Source organism: Pinus tabuliformis, chromosome 8 (genome assembly GCF_031772625.1).
Source record: "Pinus tabuliformis cultivar Carrire ecotype Pingquan chromosome 8, CPIR1, whole genome shotgun sequence".
Classification (NCBI taxonomy): Eukaryota; Viridiplantae; Streptophyta; class Pinopsida; order Pinales; family Pinaceae; genus Pinus; species Pinus tabuliformis.
In genome coordinates this window covers 939,488,524-939,503,063 of record NC_142294.1, presented here as the reverse complement: position 1 = coordinate 939,503,063, position 14,540 = coordinate 939,488,524, and positions in this window count along the sequence as shown.

Below are 14,540 nucleotides of genomic sequence, written 5' to 3'. Positions count from 1 at the left end.
TGAAGAGGGACCTTGAGGCCCTCTTTCTTAGGACATAATGGCTATGGATTTAGGCTCAAAAAATTGTATTGATTGTACCTCTTTAATCTCAGTTGAAGGAAAAACTTGAGGAGTTTCAAGTGCAACTGGAATTGGAACTTTGGGTGGTGGATATTGTGGCCTTGTGGCTCTCCTTCTTCTGGGCATTACCTCAAGAGTTGCAACCAATAGATTCCCTTCTCCTCTCTGCAACTTTAACCTTGTAAGCATCACAATTTTGTAATCATTAAAACCCTAATTGCACAAACTCAAGTAATCAAGCAATTCAACCTTGTGCTCTGATACCACTTGATATGTTTTTGTATGATTAGTTTTGTAGTGCTAACAGAAATTACAAATTTATAAACATGTGCTTGCTTCTTGCTTTTTGTGATGAGGTTTCCTTAGTTGATGGTGCTTACAAACAAGTAAATTTCCTTAAGTTAAACAAGACATTCATGAGAAAAATAACTTCAAAAATGAATAATGAACATAAAACATCTAGAGTACAACAAATCATCAAAGAGACACATTAACACAATTTTTTGATGGAGTTCACCCCTCCTGAGCTACATCTCCTTGGTCCAACTTCCATGGCTTGGGCCTCTATATTAGTGGAAAAAATGTTGTTTACAAAGCTCTATGGCTCCTAATACTTGCACCAATGTGTTAAAAAGGTCCAAATTAGCCAAGAACACTTCTTTCTGATCTCAATTTGGTCGAAAATTGACTCAGTTATGCTTCATTCAATTTTTCCTAGGAAACCTCTGCTAAATCTGGAGAGACTCCAGTTAAGTCCGCCAAAACTAGCAGTTTCCGCCTAATTTGGTGTGCCACCAAATCCGTCACCAACTTAATCAACTGTTTAATTAAATTTTAAACGACATTAATTAATATTAAGCATGATTAGCGTGCTAAGCACCTATCCGTTGGCCCTTGGTCGCGTGCTTGAGGTCACATGGGGTGGGGGTTGGCCCGCAGGGCTGGCTCCCACCACCCCGCCATCAGACTTTAATTGTGCATTGAAATAGGTGGACGTGGCTATACATTTCAACTCCCACCTTGGTGGCTCGTTGGTAAGGCGTAGACTTTGGGTGGGGGAGGTTATGGGTTCAAAACCCGCCTCCGCCCAACCCGTATGTTTTTTCCATTACAATTAATACATTGCCACCATATGATTTAAACATGCGCCATTTCGAATGCGGATTTATGATTTGATTTAATATTTAATTTATATATATATATATCTATATATATAATATTAATTATATTATAATATATAATTTAAAAAATCATATAATATAAAATAATAAATATATATAATAATATTTAAATAAATAAATAAAAATCAATCTCCACCTTAAAGGCCAATTGGGTAATTTCACCTTCACACAACCAAACTAGTGAATCTAGAGGTGACACTTGTCACAGCCCCATTGGGAGAAAATTGAAGAAGATTCCCTTTGCTAACTCGACAACCATGTCATCATTCTATCCCATTCTGCAATTTTTTTGGTTGTTTAGGAAAATGAACAATAAGCCTTTTCTCCTTCATTCGGACTCTGTTTTTGATGAAATGAATTGTGTTGTGATCGTCTTGACAATACGGATACATTCATATAGTTTTCGAGCCAATCTGAGAACTTTTATTTTTGAGCTAAATACTGAGCACTTGATCAATAATAAACAAGTGCTTTATCTCATGTTTGATGAGCAGATCAAAGTCCAAAGCTTCCATGGAGGATTTCCCTATGATACTTCCTTTGATAGTAGAAAACTTCAACTTATTCCTAGCTATGATATATAGTTTTTGGTGATATTATTCTAAACTAATCAACTTATCTCCAATCCTTATCAAACCTAGCAGTCCCTTCTAATTTAGCACACTAAATTTTTTGTGGAAATTCTGAATGCTAGACTCCATATTTTGATACGTTTTCTCTAATTGAAGCATAAGGTTCCTTTTTGTAAGGACCCTTCTCATCTCCAAAATTGTCTCTGTCCTGTCTACAATTTCAAGTTATTCTAATTCTTCCTTAGTCTTCAAATTCAAAATTCTGATCAGAGCAATGGCTTCACCTAGCTTCTACCCTAAATCTTCTTTCACTTCTTCAATTACCTCTTTGGACCTTTGTATTAACTCCTCTTGCTAAAAAAAAATCTAAATTGAGGGCCATATTTCAGTCATGGCCTCATTTATTTCTATCCATATACTTTCTTTTGTATGTGCCAATGTTTGTGCCATTGTTGATTCATTTTGAAATTGTTCAATCTTTTGTGTTAATTTATGAGTTTTTTGTAGCTTAGGTAAGTATATATTTTCAATCTTCAGCGTATGCTCCTAAAGGTTATTCAGCTGAGTTTGCAGCTTCTCAATTTCATGTCCTCTAATTGACAAGTCATCCATTGCTCTAATAAGTTCCTCTGAAGAATCTATAGATTGCCCCTTAGTAATGATTGTTGAAGTGGATGCCCCTCCTACTAATGTAGATGCAATGGGCACTGTTTTCAGTGGAATGGATGCCAACTATGTGGATTTTCTCTTTCTTTTAACAATTTCTCCATTTCAACCTCCATTGCTTTGATTTGTCCACTTTGTTCAATAATGATTCTAAACATGTCTTCTTTTTCCTTCTCTAATTCTCCAACTTCCTTAGTATGTGGGTCTTCTGTGGAGGGAAGCTTGAGCTTCTTCTTAAGTGCTACAATGTTAGCATTTATCCTTCTGATAATCTCTTTTGTTGCTTTCACATTGTTGGAATCATATCCCAATTTGATTACAAGGTCTTCCAATGATTTGATTTTTATATCTTTGGCTAGAGAAGAGACTTTCTCTAATTTAAGCTGAGACTGAATTTTATTTACAAAGGCTTGCAACCTAGAAGTTGCCATTGCTGAAGTTGTCAAAGTGGAGTACAACATCTCCCATGTTTCCTTGTGCAGGTCTATTTGATCAATTGGATGAATTTGATCAGTATTGAGGGGTAAAAAATATTTTTTATAAACTTGATGAGTCTTTAGGAAAGGGACCTCAGCATGTAGGAAGGCAATCTACTAGAAATTGTCTGTAATTGAAGATGGAGGGTTTTTCACCTATTCTAAAGATTGATAAAAAACGAATGATGGCCTCATCAACCCAATGATAAGATTGGTAGCCAAGTAAGCATGAAACAATTGAGATAATCTATTTGGTCATCTCTGGAAACATAGAGGATGAATAGGGGGATTTTTCTTGGGTAATTGAGCATCCTCAGGGAGAAATGTTTAAAAAATCTTTGCTCTGTGAGGAAAGGTTAGGTTCTTGTAGAATTCCATGAGGGAATCTATTATAAAAGGATTTAGAGGTGCAAATTTTTTAATCTGGAGCATTTGGGAGATGGATTCAGAGGTGATTATGAAAAGGATGTCATTATTTTCAGCCACAATTGCCCTATGACTGGGAATATATCGAAATTGGAACCATGAGAAAAACTTAGGGTAATGGTAGGTCTAAGGGAAAATTAATTGGGGTAGGTAGGAACCCCACAGGCCCTATTCATTGCTAAGGTCTATGAATTTCTACTTTAACCAGTTGTGGAGTTCATAAAGGTCGAACTCACAACTCGTTTCACTGATTTTGTACTCTTGGTCTACTAGGAGTTGATGGTTCAGATCAATGATAGGGGAAAGGAGGGGGTTCTCTTTTTTCACCTTAGTTTTCCCTTTAGGAGCCATACTAGATAGAAACTAACTGTGAATATAGAGTTTACCAGGGAAAAGTTGGATGAAAACTAGCGGCTTGCTGTACAGAGGTTGTGTGTTTGTTGACTAGTCACAATGATAGGTTGCTTCAATGACTGGACGTTGTAGTAGACTCTGTTTGTTTTTTTTTTTTTTCTAAATTAGGCTAATTCTATTAAGTAAGAAAACTATCATACACAAAGGATGAATCATGTACTTAGCTATGCCAGAAGAGAGGCATCAACCAGCAAAAAAACTAGAATTGAACTGCCCAGAAGGAAAACCAGTTCTTAACCCAAGGTTTTCAAAAAATATATTTTTGCTGCCCACGCAGGGAAACTAGAGAATTAACAAGTTTTGCATCACTGTATCTGAAAAAACTGAAAAAGGAAAACCCAGCTAAAGAGTTTAAAATTGTAGTGTTCCCCCAAAAAACCATTAAAAGGCAGAAACTGAAAAACAAGTCCCAGTGAACTTGAGACACGTGGCAGCTGAGCGGCAGTTTACTAGGCAGGCACGTGGCACGTTGAAGTTCAGCAAGGTGGCATTCCAGGAAACGAGCACAAGTCATCGAGGTGGTGATTAGGGACGTGGCAATGATGGAGGCTGCTCCTCCACAATGAAACATCTGTAATCTTCCATGGTGCCACATGCCAGTGGCTGAGCTTCCCTGTCACCCGCCTGCGTCTCTGGTTGCTCTTCCTCGATGATGCAGCAGTAATCATTGATGACCCTATTCATCTTCTGAGCCGGTTCCATTTCCTTCCCTGCGCGTCTGGTTGGCAGTTCTGAGCTTCGTTCCCCTGCACCTGAAGGTTAGACTGAGCCAATTTCGTTTTGGCCTTGGGTTGGCTGCTCCCTATAGTGGTGAGGCCTCCCACCGCAATGTTAGAGAGCCTCATGGCTTCTGTGCGACCCTCACCCCTTGCTTTGTGATCCTCATGTGTTTTAATTCGAGCGCCAACTTCAAAGTCTTGAGCCTCCATATTTTGCTTCTCCTCATGAAAACTGATGGTAATGGTTGTAGTGATGAGGGGTTGGTTCAAGGCAGAGCGAAAGGTACATTGAGAATTCTGGGAGTGTGGCAGAGGAGCTATTGGAGTGCTGCTGGAAGAAGGGACGAAGGTGGAGGGAGGCATAGCATAGGCCCCCGAATGGAAGTGTCCTTTGCCACTGTGAGTATTGGGGTAGCAGTTCGTGTGCTACTCAGCCAGGGAGGAGGTGGTCTCCGAAGCTGGCGAGTGCCTGGAACGGGTCAAGCTACCTTTGTTCCCACCTCTATGACTGCGCATCCTATGGCGCATCATGCTTTCAACACTAGAAGGTAGGTTGTGGGCTGAATTGGGCTCAGAGGGCTACAGCATTGCAGCGGAGATGACAAGCAAATCAACAGAAGGATGAGCTACCAGGGTCGAGGGGATGCGAATTTGCAGATTCAAGTTGTGGGTAAATGGATGCCCGAACCAAAGTCAATGTAGCAATAAAGATAGCATCATCTACCAGTAGTTGTGCGGGAATTGGGCACTGCCACTGCATGAGGGCAGAGGCATTGCAGGGGCTGAGGTTTGCCGAGGAGGAATTGCAAGAGCCGCAAAGGTATTTTCCCAAGAGCCCATCGTTGCTTTGAGCCGAGGTTGAGCTGGGTTATCAGGGTGGCAACAGTATTCATTCAAGGTGCATTCATTGCTGTAGTTAATGCCATCTTTGAATTTCTGTGTCGTCTTGTGGGAGGCCATGTGCGTTCTCCACACGCTAACCCAATTGGCAGCCACCTCAGCAACTGCCATTTCCACCCGCATCCGGGGGTAGACTCTGTTTGTTGATTGGGTACTTGGAACAAGTTCTAGTTAGAAATATCTCAGAACAACAAAATAGGGTGAATAAAAGGGATTTGGCTTGTTTTATAAGCTAAAATCAACTTACTGTTAGGATTGGGCCATTATACGGGAGCAGATCCGTTATAGTGGGAAACGGTTATATAACAGATATAGAATAGTGTCATGTGTCAGAACAAGAGTGGAGTAGGGGAGGGATGTGACCGTAATGGGAGAGGAGCAAAGTTGGGAGCGTCATGTAGCAGCATCGTATAGGAGTGAGGTGGGGATTGCGATGCGCCACATGGAGGAAAAGAAGTGGAGCGGGAGCATGGGGTGAGTCAACGGTCACAAAGGCGGGAGTCAAAGGCGGATTTCAGAGGGGTGGGGGGTCCGCAATAAGCCTGGAGGTGACACGTTTCACAAGCGGTAAATGGGGAGACCGCTTTTCGGAACCCCCCTCCCCCCTTGGTTAACAGTTGGAGGGGTAGGGGGGTCTGAACTCATCACATGTTGTTGATCTGGGTGGGTGAGACCTCGACCGTTCATTGCTACGCATCATTTATTACAAGTGGAAAACATGTCGCATTAAACTAAAAACTTTATTAATATTGCAAATCACATTTTATACATTGCGATTAAACTAATTACACATCTTAATTAAATCTAATTTGAGTGTGATTAAACTATGCACTCAAATATTTACATATTTGTAAGAAAATTAACTTTATTTAAAAACTAATTTAACCATGATTACACAGTGTGGTTAATTAATCAAACCTTAGCTAAGCTAACTAAAACTAATCTAACCACGATTAAATTGTGTGGTCAAACAATTTCTATTCTGGCTAAACTAAAATTATTCAACAAGTCTAATCACGTTTAAAAAATGTGATTAAACCATTAAACCTATCTTGTTCTAACTCCATTGTGGCATTTTAACTAACATCACACTTTAAACTTTCTAAAATATTTCTCATGCATATTTTTATTTTTTCTTTGCAATGCAGTGGCATTTAGACTTGCTCACTTATTGGGGTATTTTCATTTTTTCACACACACACACACACACACATATAGATTCACATATAATTTTTTTGTATCCCATTTTTTTTGGAAATAATTTTCAGGATAAAATATTATTTACAACATCTCATATAAAAATCAATAGATAATCATCACTTTATCCTATAATTTAGAGGACCCTAACAGTGGCTCCAATGGTGATGGCATCCTCCTTGTGAGGTGTCAAGAATGATGTAGATCAGTAGCCTTCATCCATTGGTCAAGTTGTCCTTATTTTGTACTTGAATTGATTTTCCCATTGTTATTCATCAATACGGGCAAAAAATCATCGGAAGCTTAGGGCCTTCTCTCTGGGCTTCAACTCCTGATGTGAGCCACCCTCACTCTTGCAGTAGAATAGTAAAAAGATATTTATAAATTCTAAATGAAATTGATCTATTATGGAAGAAAGTAATGTTTGATTATTCTTCCATTGACAGGTCCACTTGGCATCCTTCTCCAGTCAAGTCCTTTAACAAAAATGCATTGTTACCTCTGAAAGACTCAATTTTGTATGGCCATTTCCACCAACTATTGAATTTACCATGCTTGCCTTTTTTTTCATTCCTTGAATCCCATTTTAACACAAGATCATCTACTTGGAAGTCATCTTCTTTTGTTCTTTTGTCATGGATCTTCTTGATTTTATCTTGAATGAGTTGAGTCTTATTGTAGACCTCCTCCCTGGATTGCTGCAACTGTATGGTCTGATTGATCCTTCTTTGCAAATCATTTGTTTCTACTTGTGCTTCCTGCAGTAACATTATCACAGGGATTCCCAGGGAAGTAGGAAACATCGCATATACATATACTAATTGAAATGGAGACATCCCAATAGATTTCTTTGTTCTAATTCTATCAACCCATAGGGCATTAATCAACTTATTATGCGAGGACTTTTTATTTTCCTGCAATAATTTATTGATGATGTTGACTAGACTTTTGTTAGAAGACTCAACTAACCCATTCCCTTGTGGATAATAGGCAGTAGAGTGTCCTAATTTTATGTGGTATTTGTTGCAAAAATTAACCATTTTCTTTTATTTAAAGGCAACAACATTTTTAGTGATAATATTATGTGGACATCCAAACCTAGACATAATGTAACCTTCTAAAAATTGAATGATTACAATGTCTGTGGCCTGTCTAGTTGGAATAGCCTCAATCCACTTAGTAAAGTAGTTAGTGATTGCCAAGATCCATCTATGTTGACCTGAGGAGCTTGGATGGATTTCACCAATGAAATCCAGACCCCATTGTTGAAAAGCAACCTCAACTGAAATGGGTTTCAATGGTAAACGAAAAAGCTTTCTCTTGCCTTTAAAAATTTGGCACTGTTGGCAAGTGGTGACTTTCTTATGCACATCTGCAGACAAGGTAGGCCAGTAAAAACCAACCCTCGGGATTTTGTTGGATGTGGTCTTCCCGTACAAATGGCCTTCACAGTCTCCTTGATGAAACTCTTCCATTACCATGTCTGCTTCATCTTTCAACAAACAGTTTAGCAAAATACCTGCAGCATCTTTCCAATATACAATCTGATCTAAAATAGAGAATTTCATAGCTTTAATTTTTAGAAACCTAGCTATTGTCTTTTTTAAACCAGGAGGAGATTGTAAATTTTGTAATACAAAGACAATGTCTGCTTACCATGGAGAGGTATCAAAGGACTATGATACTTGTGGAGTTGCCATCTCTTCTTGTTCATCAAGTGCAACTATAAAATTAATATCCAATGCATGAAAATTGAACTCGACCATTAGCTTAGACAATCCATGACCTTTGATGAGCTTGGTAGGTCTTATCTCAATGTCATATTCTAGGATTACAACAATCCATTTTCCTCTCCTACCATCTAGGTCAGTTTATGTCAGAATATCCTTTACCACAACACTTGGAACAAATGCAATGATATGAGAATGTAGGATATATACTCTAAAGTATTTTAATGCTTTCACCAAAGAAAAGAATTGTTTCTCCATGACATCATACTTTAATGAGGCATCCCTTAAAGCTTTGCTGAAGAAAGCTATGGGTTGTTCATATCCTTCACTGTTTTTCTGCAACAAAACAGCTGCAATAGTATGCTTAGATGCAAAAGAAAAAAACATAAAATCCTTTGTAAAGTCAGGGCTTATCAAAATAGGAGCAGTGGTTAAAGCTAACTTTACTTCACTAAATGATTTCTTGGCTTCAGTATTCCATTTTATTTCAATATCTTTCTTTAGCATGTTTGTAATGGCTCTTAATATTTCGGCCAAGTTAGGAATAAATCTTCTAAGGAAATTTATCCTACCAAAAAAGGAGTAAACTTTTTTCTTGTTTCTGGGAGGGTCAATTTTCAGTATGGCTTCAACTCTGCTAGGATCTATCCTAATACCTTCTTTTGAAATGATATGACCTAGAAGTTTTCCCTCCTCTAAACCAAAAAGAGTTTTCTTAGGGTTTAAGGAAATACCATATTTTCTGCATTTTTCAAAAACCTTTCTCAATGCAATAGGTGTTCTTCATATGTTTTTTAAAACATAGTTATATCATATAAGTAAATCACAATGAATCTATCTATTTCATCAGCAAATGCAATGTCCATTTCTCTTTGGAAAGTGGCCCGAACATTCATAAGGCCAAAGGGCATTTTTACATACATAAAAGTCCCCCAAGGTGTAGTAAATGTTGTTTTGTGTTGATCATCAGGATGAACCAGAACCTGGTTGTATCCTGAGAAACCATCCAGCAAAGAGATTTTTTTGGAACCAACTACCTTTTGTAGGATATGATCCATTTTGGGGAGAGGGTAGTTTTCCTTAAGAGAAACCTTGTTAATATTCCATCCACAGAGCCTAATTTCACCTGTTTTATTTCTCGTAGGTACTAGATTAGAGACCCATTTTGAAAATCTAAGGGGTACAATGATCTTTGCATCAATAAGTTTTTTGACTTCCTTTTCTATCAAAGGTAATAAGACTAGATTCACTCTCCTCAATTTCTGTTTGAAGGGATTTTGATCTTCCCTAATGGGAATGGTGTGTTGTATGATACTAGTATCATATGATTTTAAGTCTTCATAGCTCCAATCAAACACATAAGAGAATTCCTTAAATAGTTCAATGTATTTTTGTTTTCTTTAGGAGGCAAGGATTTGGACAGTTTCACAATTTTAGGATTCTTTGTAGTTCCTATGTTACAATCCTCTACCTCGACTCCTACTGGTTCTATTTTTGGCTTTTTGGCTACATCATTGAAGTCAAAAAGCTCTTCCAATGGTACCAATCCTCTTGGAAACACATTGTATTTTAGTTGCAGAACCTCAAGTTCTTCTTGATTGTCATCAATTTCATTTAACACTATTTCTTTTTTATTTTCATCTACATCATTATCTGTATCAATATTTACAAACTCAAAATCATCTTTTAATTGTAAAAAAATCTCTACTTGTTTGTCACTTCCAAAAACTTGCCAATATCTTACATTGTCTAGGACATCTAGTTTGTGTTTTATCTCAACCTCATATTTTTTGTTAGGATGGAATGACACCTTACAAGTACTAGTTGAAGTAGCTAAAGCATCTGCAAAAATATTCTGGCCTCTAGGAATAAGAGACAATTGATATTCAAGAAAACATTGAAGAAAATCTAAAACTGCATTTCTATAGGCTCTTAATCTAGGGTGCTTGGCTAAATACTCACCTTTAATCTGGTTAATGATGAGTTCTGAATCTCCATGCACATAAATTATTTTTTCCCCTAACCTCTTTAAAAGTTGCAGTCCTAAGATTAATGCTTCATATTCAGCTATATTGTTTGTACATTGAAAGTTTAGTTTGTAAGAGTGTCCTTTAGCTATCCATGTTTGTGAGTTTATAATCCAGACACCTGCCCCTGCTCCTTCCTTGCTTACAGCCCCATCAAAGTCCATGTTCCATAGGGCTTCACTCTCTTCCTCTGGTTTCCTAGGTTCAAATTTCATTTCCTCTGTCTTGCTTAGCTCAGCTTCTAAATGTGAAACTTCCTCCTCTACAAATTCATCATTGTATAAAATAAAGGAGTCTAAATACGAATGTATAGTGTACAAGGGATAATTGTTTGGTTTTTCTTGGCTACCAACCATGTATTTCATGAGATTCTCCCTGTATAATCTTCTCTGTTGACCAAAAATAGGAATGGTAGCATATGTCATATCCATTTTCAAAGTACCATGTAACTTTGATCTCCAAGACCTTGATAGTAACATTCCATACTTAGGGGGTATCACTGCTACTACAATGTCCATGACTAGACTTTTGGCTGCGATTTGGGCTAAAGTGACACATAGCTCTTTGATGAGAGCTAGACATATGACCTTGCTGGAATCAAAGGAATACAAGTCTTTGTAAGGTCTTGTGATGTCTAAACCCAATTTTTCCATGATGGCTCTGGGCATCATATTGTGAGAAGCACCAGAGTCAAGCATTATGTTATGCATAATCTTGTCATGAATATTTAAACTAATGTAGAAAGGAGGCACAGTTCCATCCTGAGATTTTCCTTCCACTTCAAGTCCAAATAACAACTTAGGCTGGTCATCAGCCAGGTTTACTACGTATGTCCCTTCCCCTATTTTTAGGGTTTTCATAACTTGGGACCTATATACATTTTTATTGATTAATTATGTTAAAGGAATTGAAATTTTAACTTTAGCCAACTCAGTCTCAATGCTAAAAGAGGTTTGAGGTTTGTCTATCTCTTTGGTATTCTGATCCTGTTTTTTAGGAGCCTCTTTTTGAGAGTCATCCTTTGTTTGGCTAGTGGAAAGGGCATTATTCTGAGTTTTGTTGGGAGGATTTCCAACAGTATTTTTGCTTCTTAGATTATATTGCTTATGCAATTCCATTATAGCATTTTGATATCCTTGTTTATACTCATCTAATTCTGAAGGGATGGCTTCTGGTTGTGATAGCAAGAACAAATCTTGCTCTTCTTTGGTCAAGAAAATATGATCTATCTCATTTTCTTCAAATAGGTGTTTCTGGTTTTCTTCAAGATCTTTTGTCAACTCAACTTCTTCATCAACATAGTTTTCTTGGAAGGGAGGCTTGATCTGTTGTTGATCATTTAGGCCTATTTGTTCTCTTTGTTTGATTAAGGGTGGATTCCTCCTAATATTTTGATTTCTATTTTGAGGGCCACCTTGATTACTTCTTGGAAGAGCTCTATCAATTAAACTTATTCTCTCTACCATTATTTCCATAGACCTAACTAAGCTATCCTACTTAGCATCGGATAAGGAAGAAGCAAGTTCCTATTTAATAAATACTCTCCTTTTAGCTTTTAGCCTAGCTCTTTTGGCTAACAGATTAGCTTCTACACTAACTGCATTTCTCTACATCTCCTCAAGGGTAGCAAGATTTATTTCTCTAAGTTGGTAAGACATGTCTGGATCAAATCCATCTGGGAATTTAATCAAGGCTAGGCCTAGTGGGGGTTTTATGGCAGTGAGGATAGAGTTGTAAATTCTATTGAATCTGGCACAATAATCTTGGTCTGTTTCCGCAGTGGCCCTTTTGATACTTTCATACTCAGCTAAAATTTGAAGAGGGTTTTTCTTCACTTCCCATCTTGCAAGGAAATTTTGATGAAATTGTGTTAGATCAAGGATAGAGGCAACTTGTAATGATTTAAACCATTTTTTCACTTCCCCGTTAAACTTTGAGCAAACAATCTCATTTTTACATCATCCTCATCAATTTCTTGTAAGTCCAAATAGTCATTCATCCTATCTACATGTTGTTGAGTAGTTATTGGGCCTGTGCTATCAAACTGAGGTATTATACTTTGGTAGTCTTGTGGCATGGCATTGAGCTGTCTAGGTAAAACTAGGGGGGCATACCTACCTGCCATGATGGGTGTGTGAGAGGAGGAGGTAACTACAATGGAAGTGGATGAGGAAGGTATCAAAGGAGGTAAGATTACACTTTGTTGTGTTGATGTAGAGGTGGTAGGGATAGTAGATGAAATGGGTATACTAGTAATAGGGGGAATAAATGGAGGTGTAGTAGAAACAGGGGGAATATCTAGGGGAACAGTTGAAACAGGGGGAAACTCTCGATGAAGAGTGGAAATAGGAGGAACCTCAGGAAGGGTTGTATAAATAGGGGAATTTCTAGCAAGATAGAAATACTAAATGGAATTAATTGTGGGGTTGGGGATGAAGCAATAGAAGAAGAATGTGAGGACTTAGGTGATTCAAGAGATTTCTATACATCTTGATCTAGTTCAGATACCAACACTTGAAGTTTGTTAAATTTTTTTATGACATCGGCATTAGAGTCTGATTTTACAGTTTTATGCTTTGAAATGTAGGGTTTTAAGATGTTTTCGTCAAAAACCGTTTCAACCACAAAACTGTCATATTTAGTTCATAAGAGACTATGTTCAAATGGTAAATCAAATTCTATGTCTTCTACTATTTCAAAGCTTTCAGGTAGAGAATTAACCCTAGGGAGAGGATTATTACTTGCTTGGCTCTCAGATAAACTTTTCTTTCTAAAAAAAATTCAGGGTTATCTACATTTTCTTATGGATTTATATTTGGATTATCTCTAGTATATATCTTCTTAGGAGCCAGATCTACTATAGTATATTTTCAGATATAAAATGTGTACAACTTATAAGTGGAAAACAACCTTAAATCATATCTATTTCTCAGACACAAGCCTAGAAATAGTTTTAAGCACTAAAGTAGAAATTTTGACCAGGGAAAGTTGAATACAAATCAGATTTGTTCGAATTCCCCAGTATGGTTGTGAGGATGTTAGCACTCTATAATTTCTTAAGGTTGTAAAAGAAACCTAGAGGTAACCACAGAACCACTTTCAAGCTTAGAAGCTATCCCTTCTAAACTCAGAGAGGGATCTCTCTATTTGATTTAGATTTGTTGATTTTGGAATTTTAGGCTAGTTATTAGTTTCAAAGTTTGGTTTTTTTTAATTTTTGGTTGAAAATGCAAGGAAAGGTCATTAGGTAATGGATTCAAATCTTAAGGTGATTAAAAATAGAAATATCAGAAAAGATTGAAACAAGGCAATGTAGACAGGCTATTGGACCCTTGAAGCTTTGTGGAGTGAGAGGGAGGAATAGATTCAGATTCCATTAAACATAGAGCATTTTAACATGAATTCTATATTTAAATTCAGTTTGAAAACATATAAATTTCTTATAATCCAGGACAGAGTGTAATTAAACAAGTTCAACCCTTCATTTTATTTTAAACAATTCAGATAAGAAAACATATGAAAACATATATATAACAAGTTTACAAAAGAAAAGACATATTCAATTAGCGTGACACATGAATCCTGGAACAATCTTCTATATTAATGAAATGATCACTTTTAGCTCAGTGAACAGATTTACATCAAAATGTGCTTTCTTGATACAATTCCCAACATTTATACTTCTATTTGTGAAGTACTTATACAAAAAGTTATCAAAAATAGCTTGAGTGAAAATATCAAGATTTTTTACAAAATATCCTAAACTTATTACAGAAATAGTACAAAATAGTAGGCAACTAAAATTATTGTAGTGTTCTAGCACTATCTTCGAGGATTGATAGTGATGACTCGGCCTGAAGAAGTGTTGTCTTGATGTTGAAAGTAAAAATTGTTTTACCCAAGCAACTCACACAATTTGTCCCATCGGTCTTCACTTGGAGTAGAGAATTTGAATAGTTTCATGTAAGTTTCATCCACCTCAGGGTTCTTTTGAAAATTAGTTTTGATAATAAACAAGTGCTTTAACTCATGGACTCCACGCAAGTGCTCCTTCTATCATCAGCTTGCATCGAATGGAAAAGTTGTTGAAAAAGGGCCATTATGGAGTTATTGGTGAATTTAATGCCATCCAGACCATAAAACCCACTACTCTTCATATTCATCCTGAGATG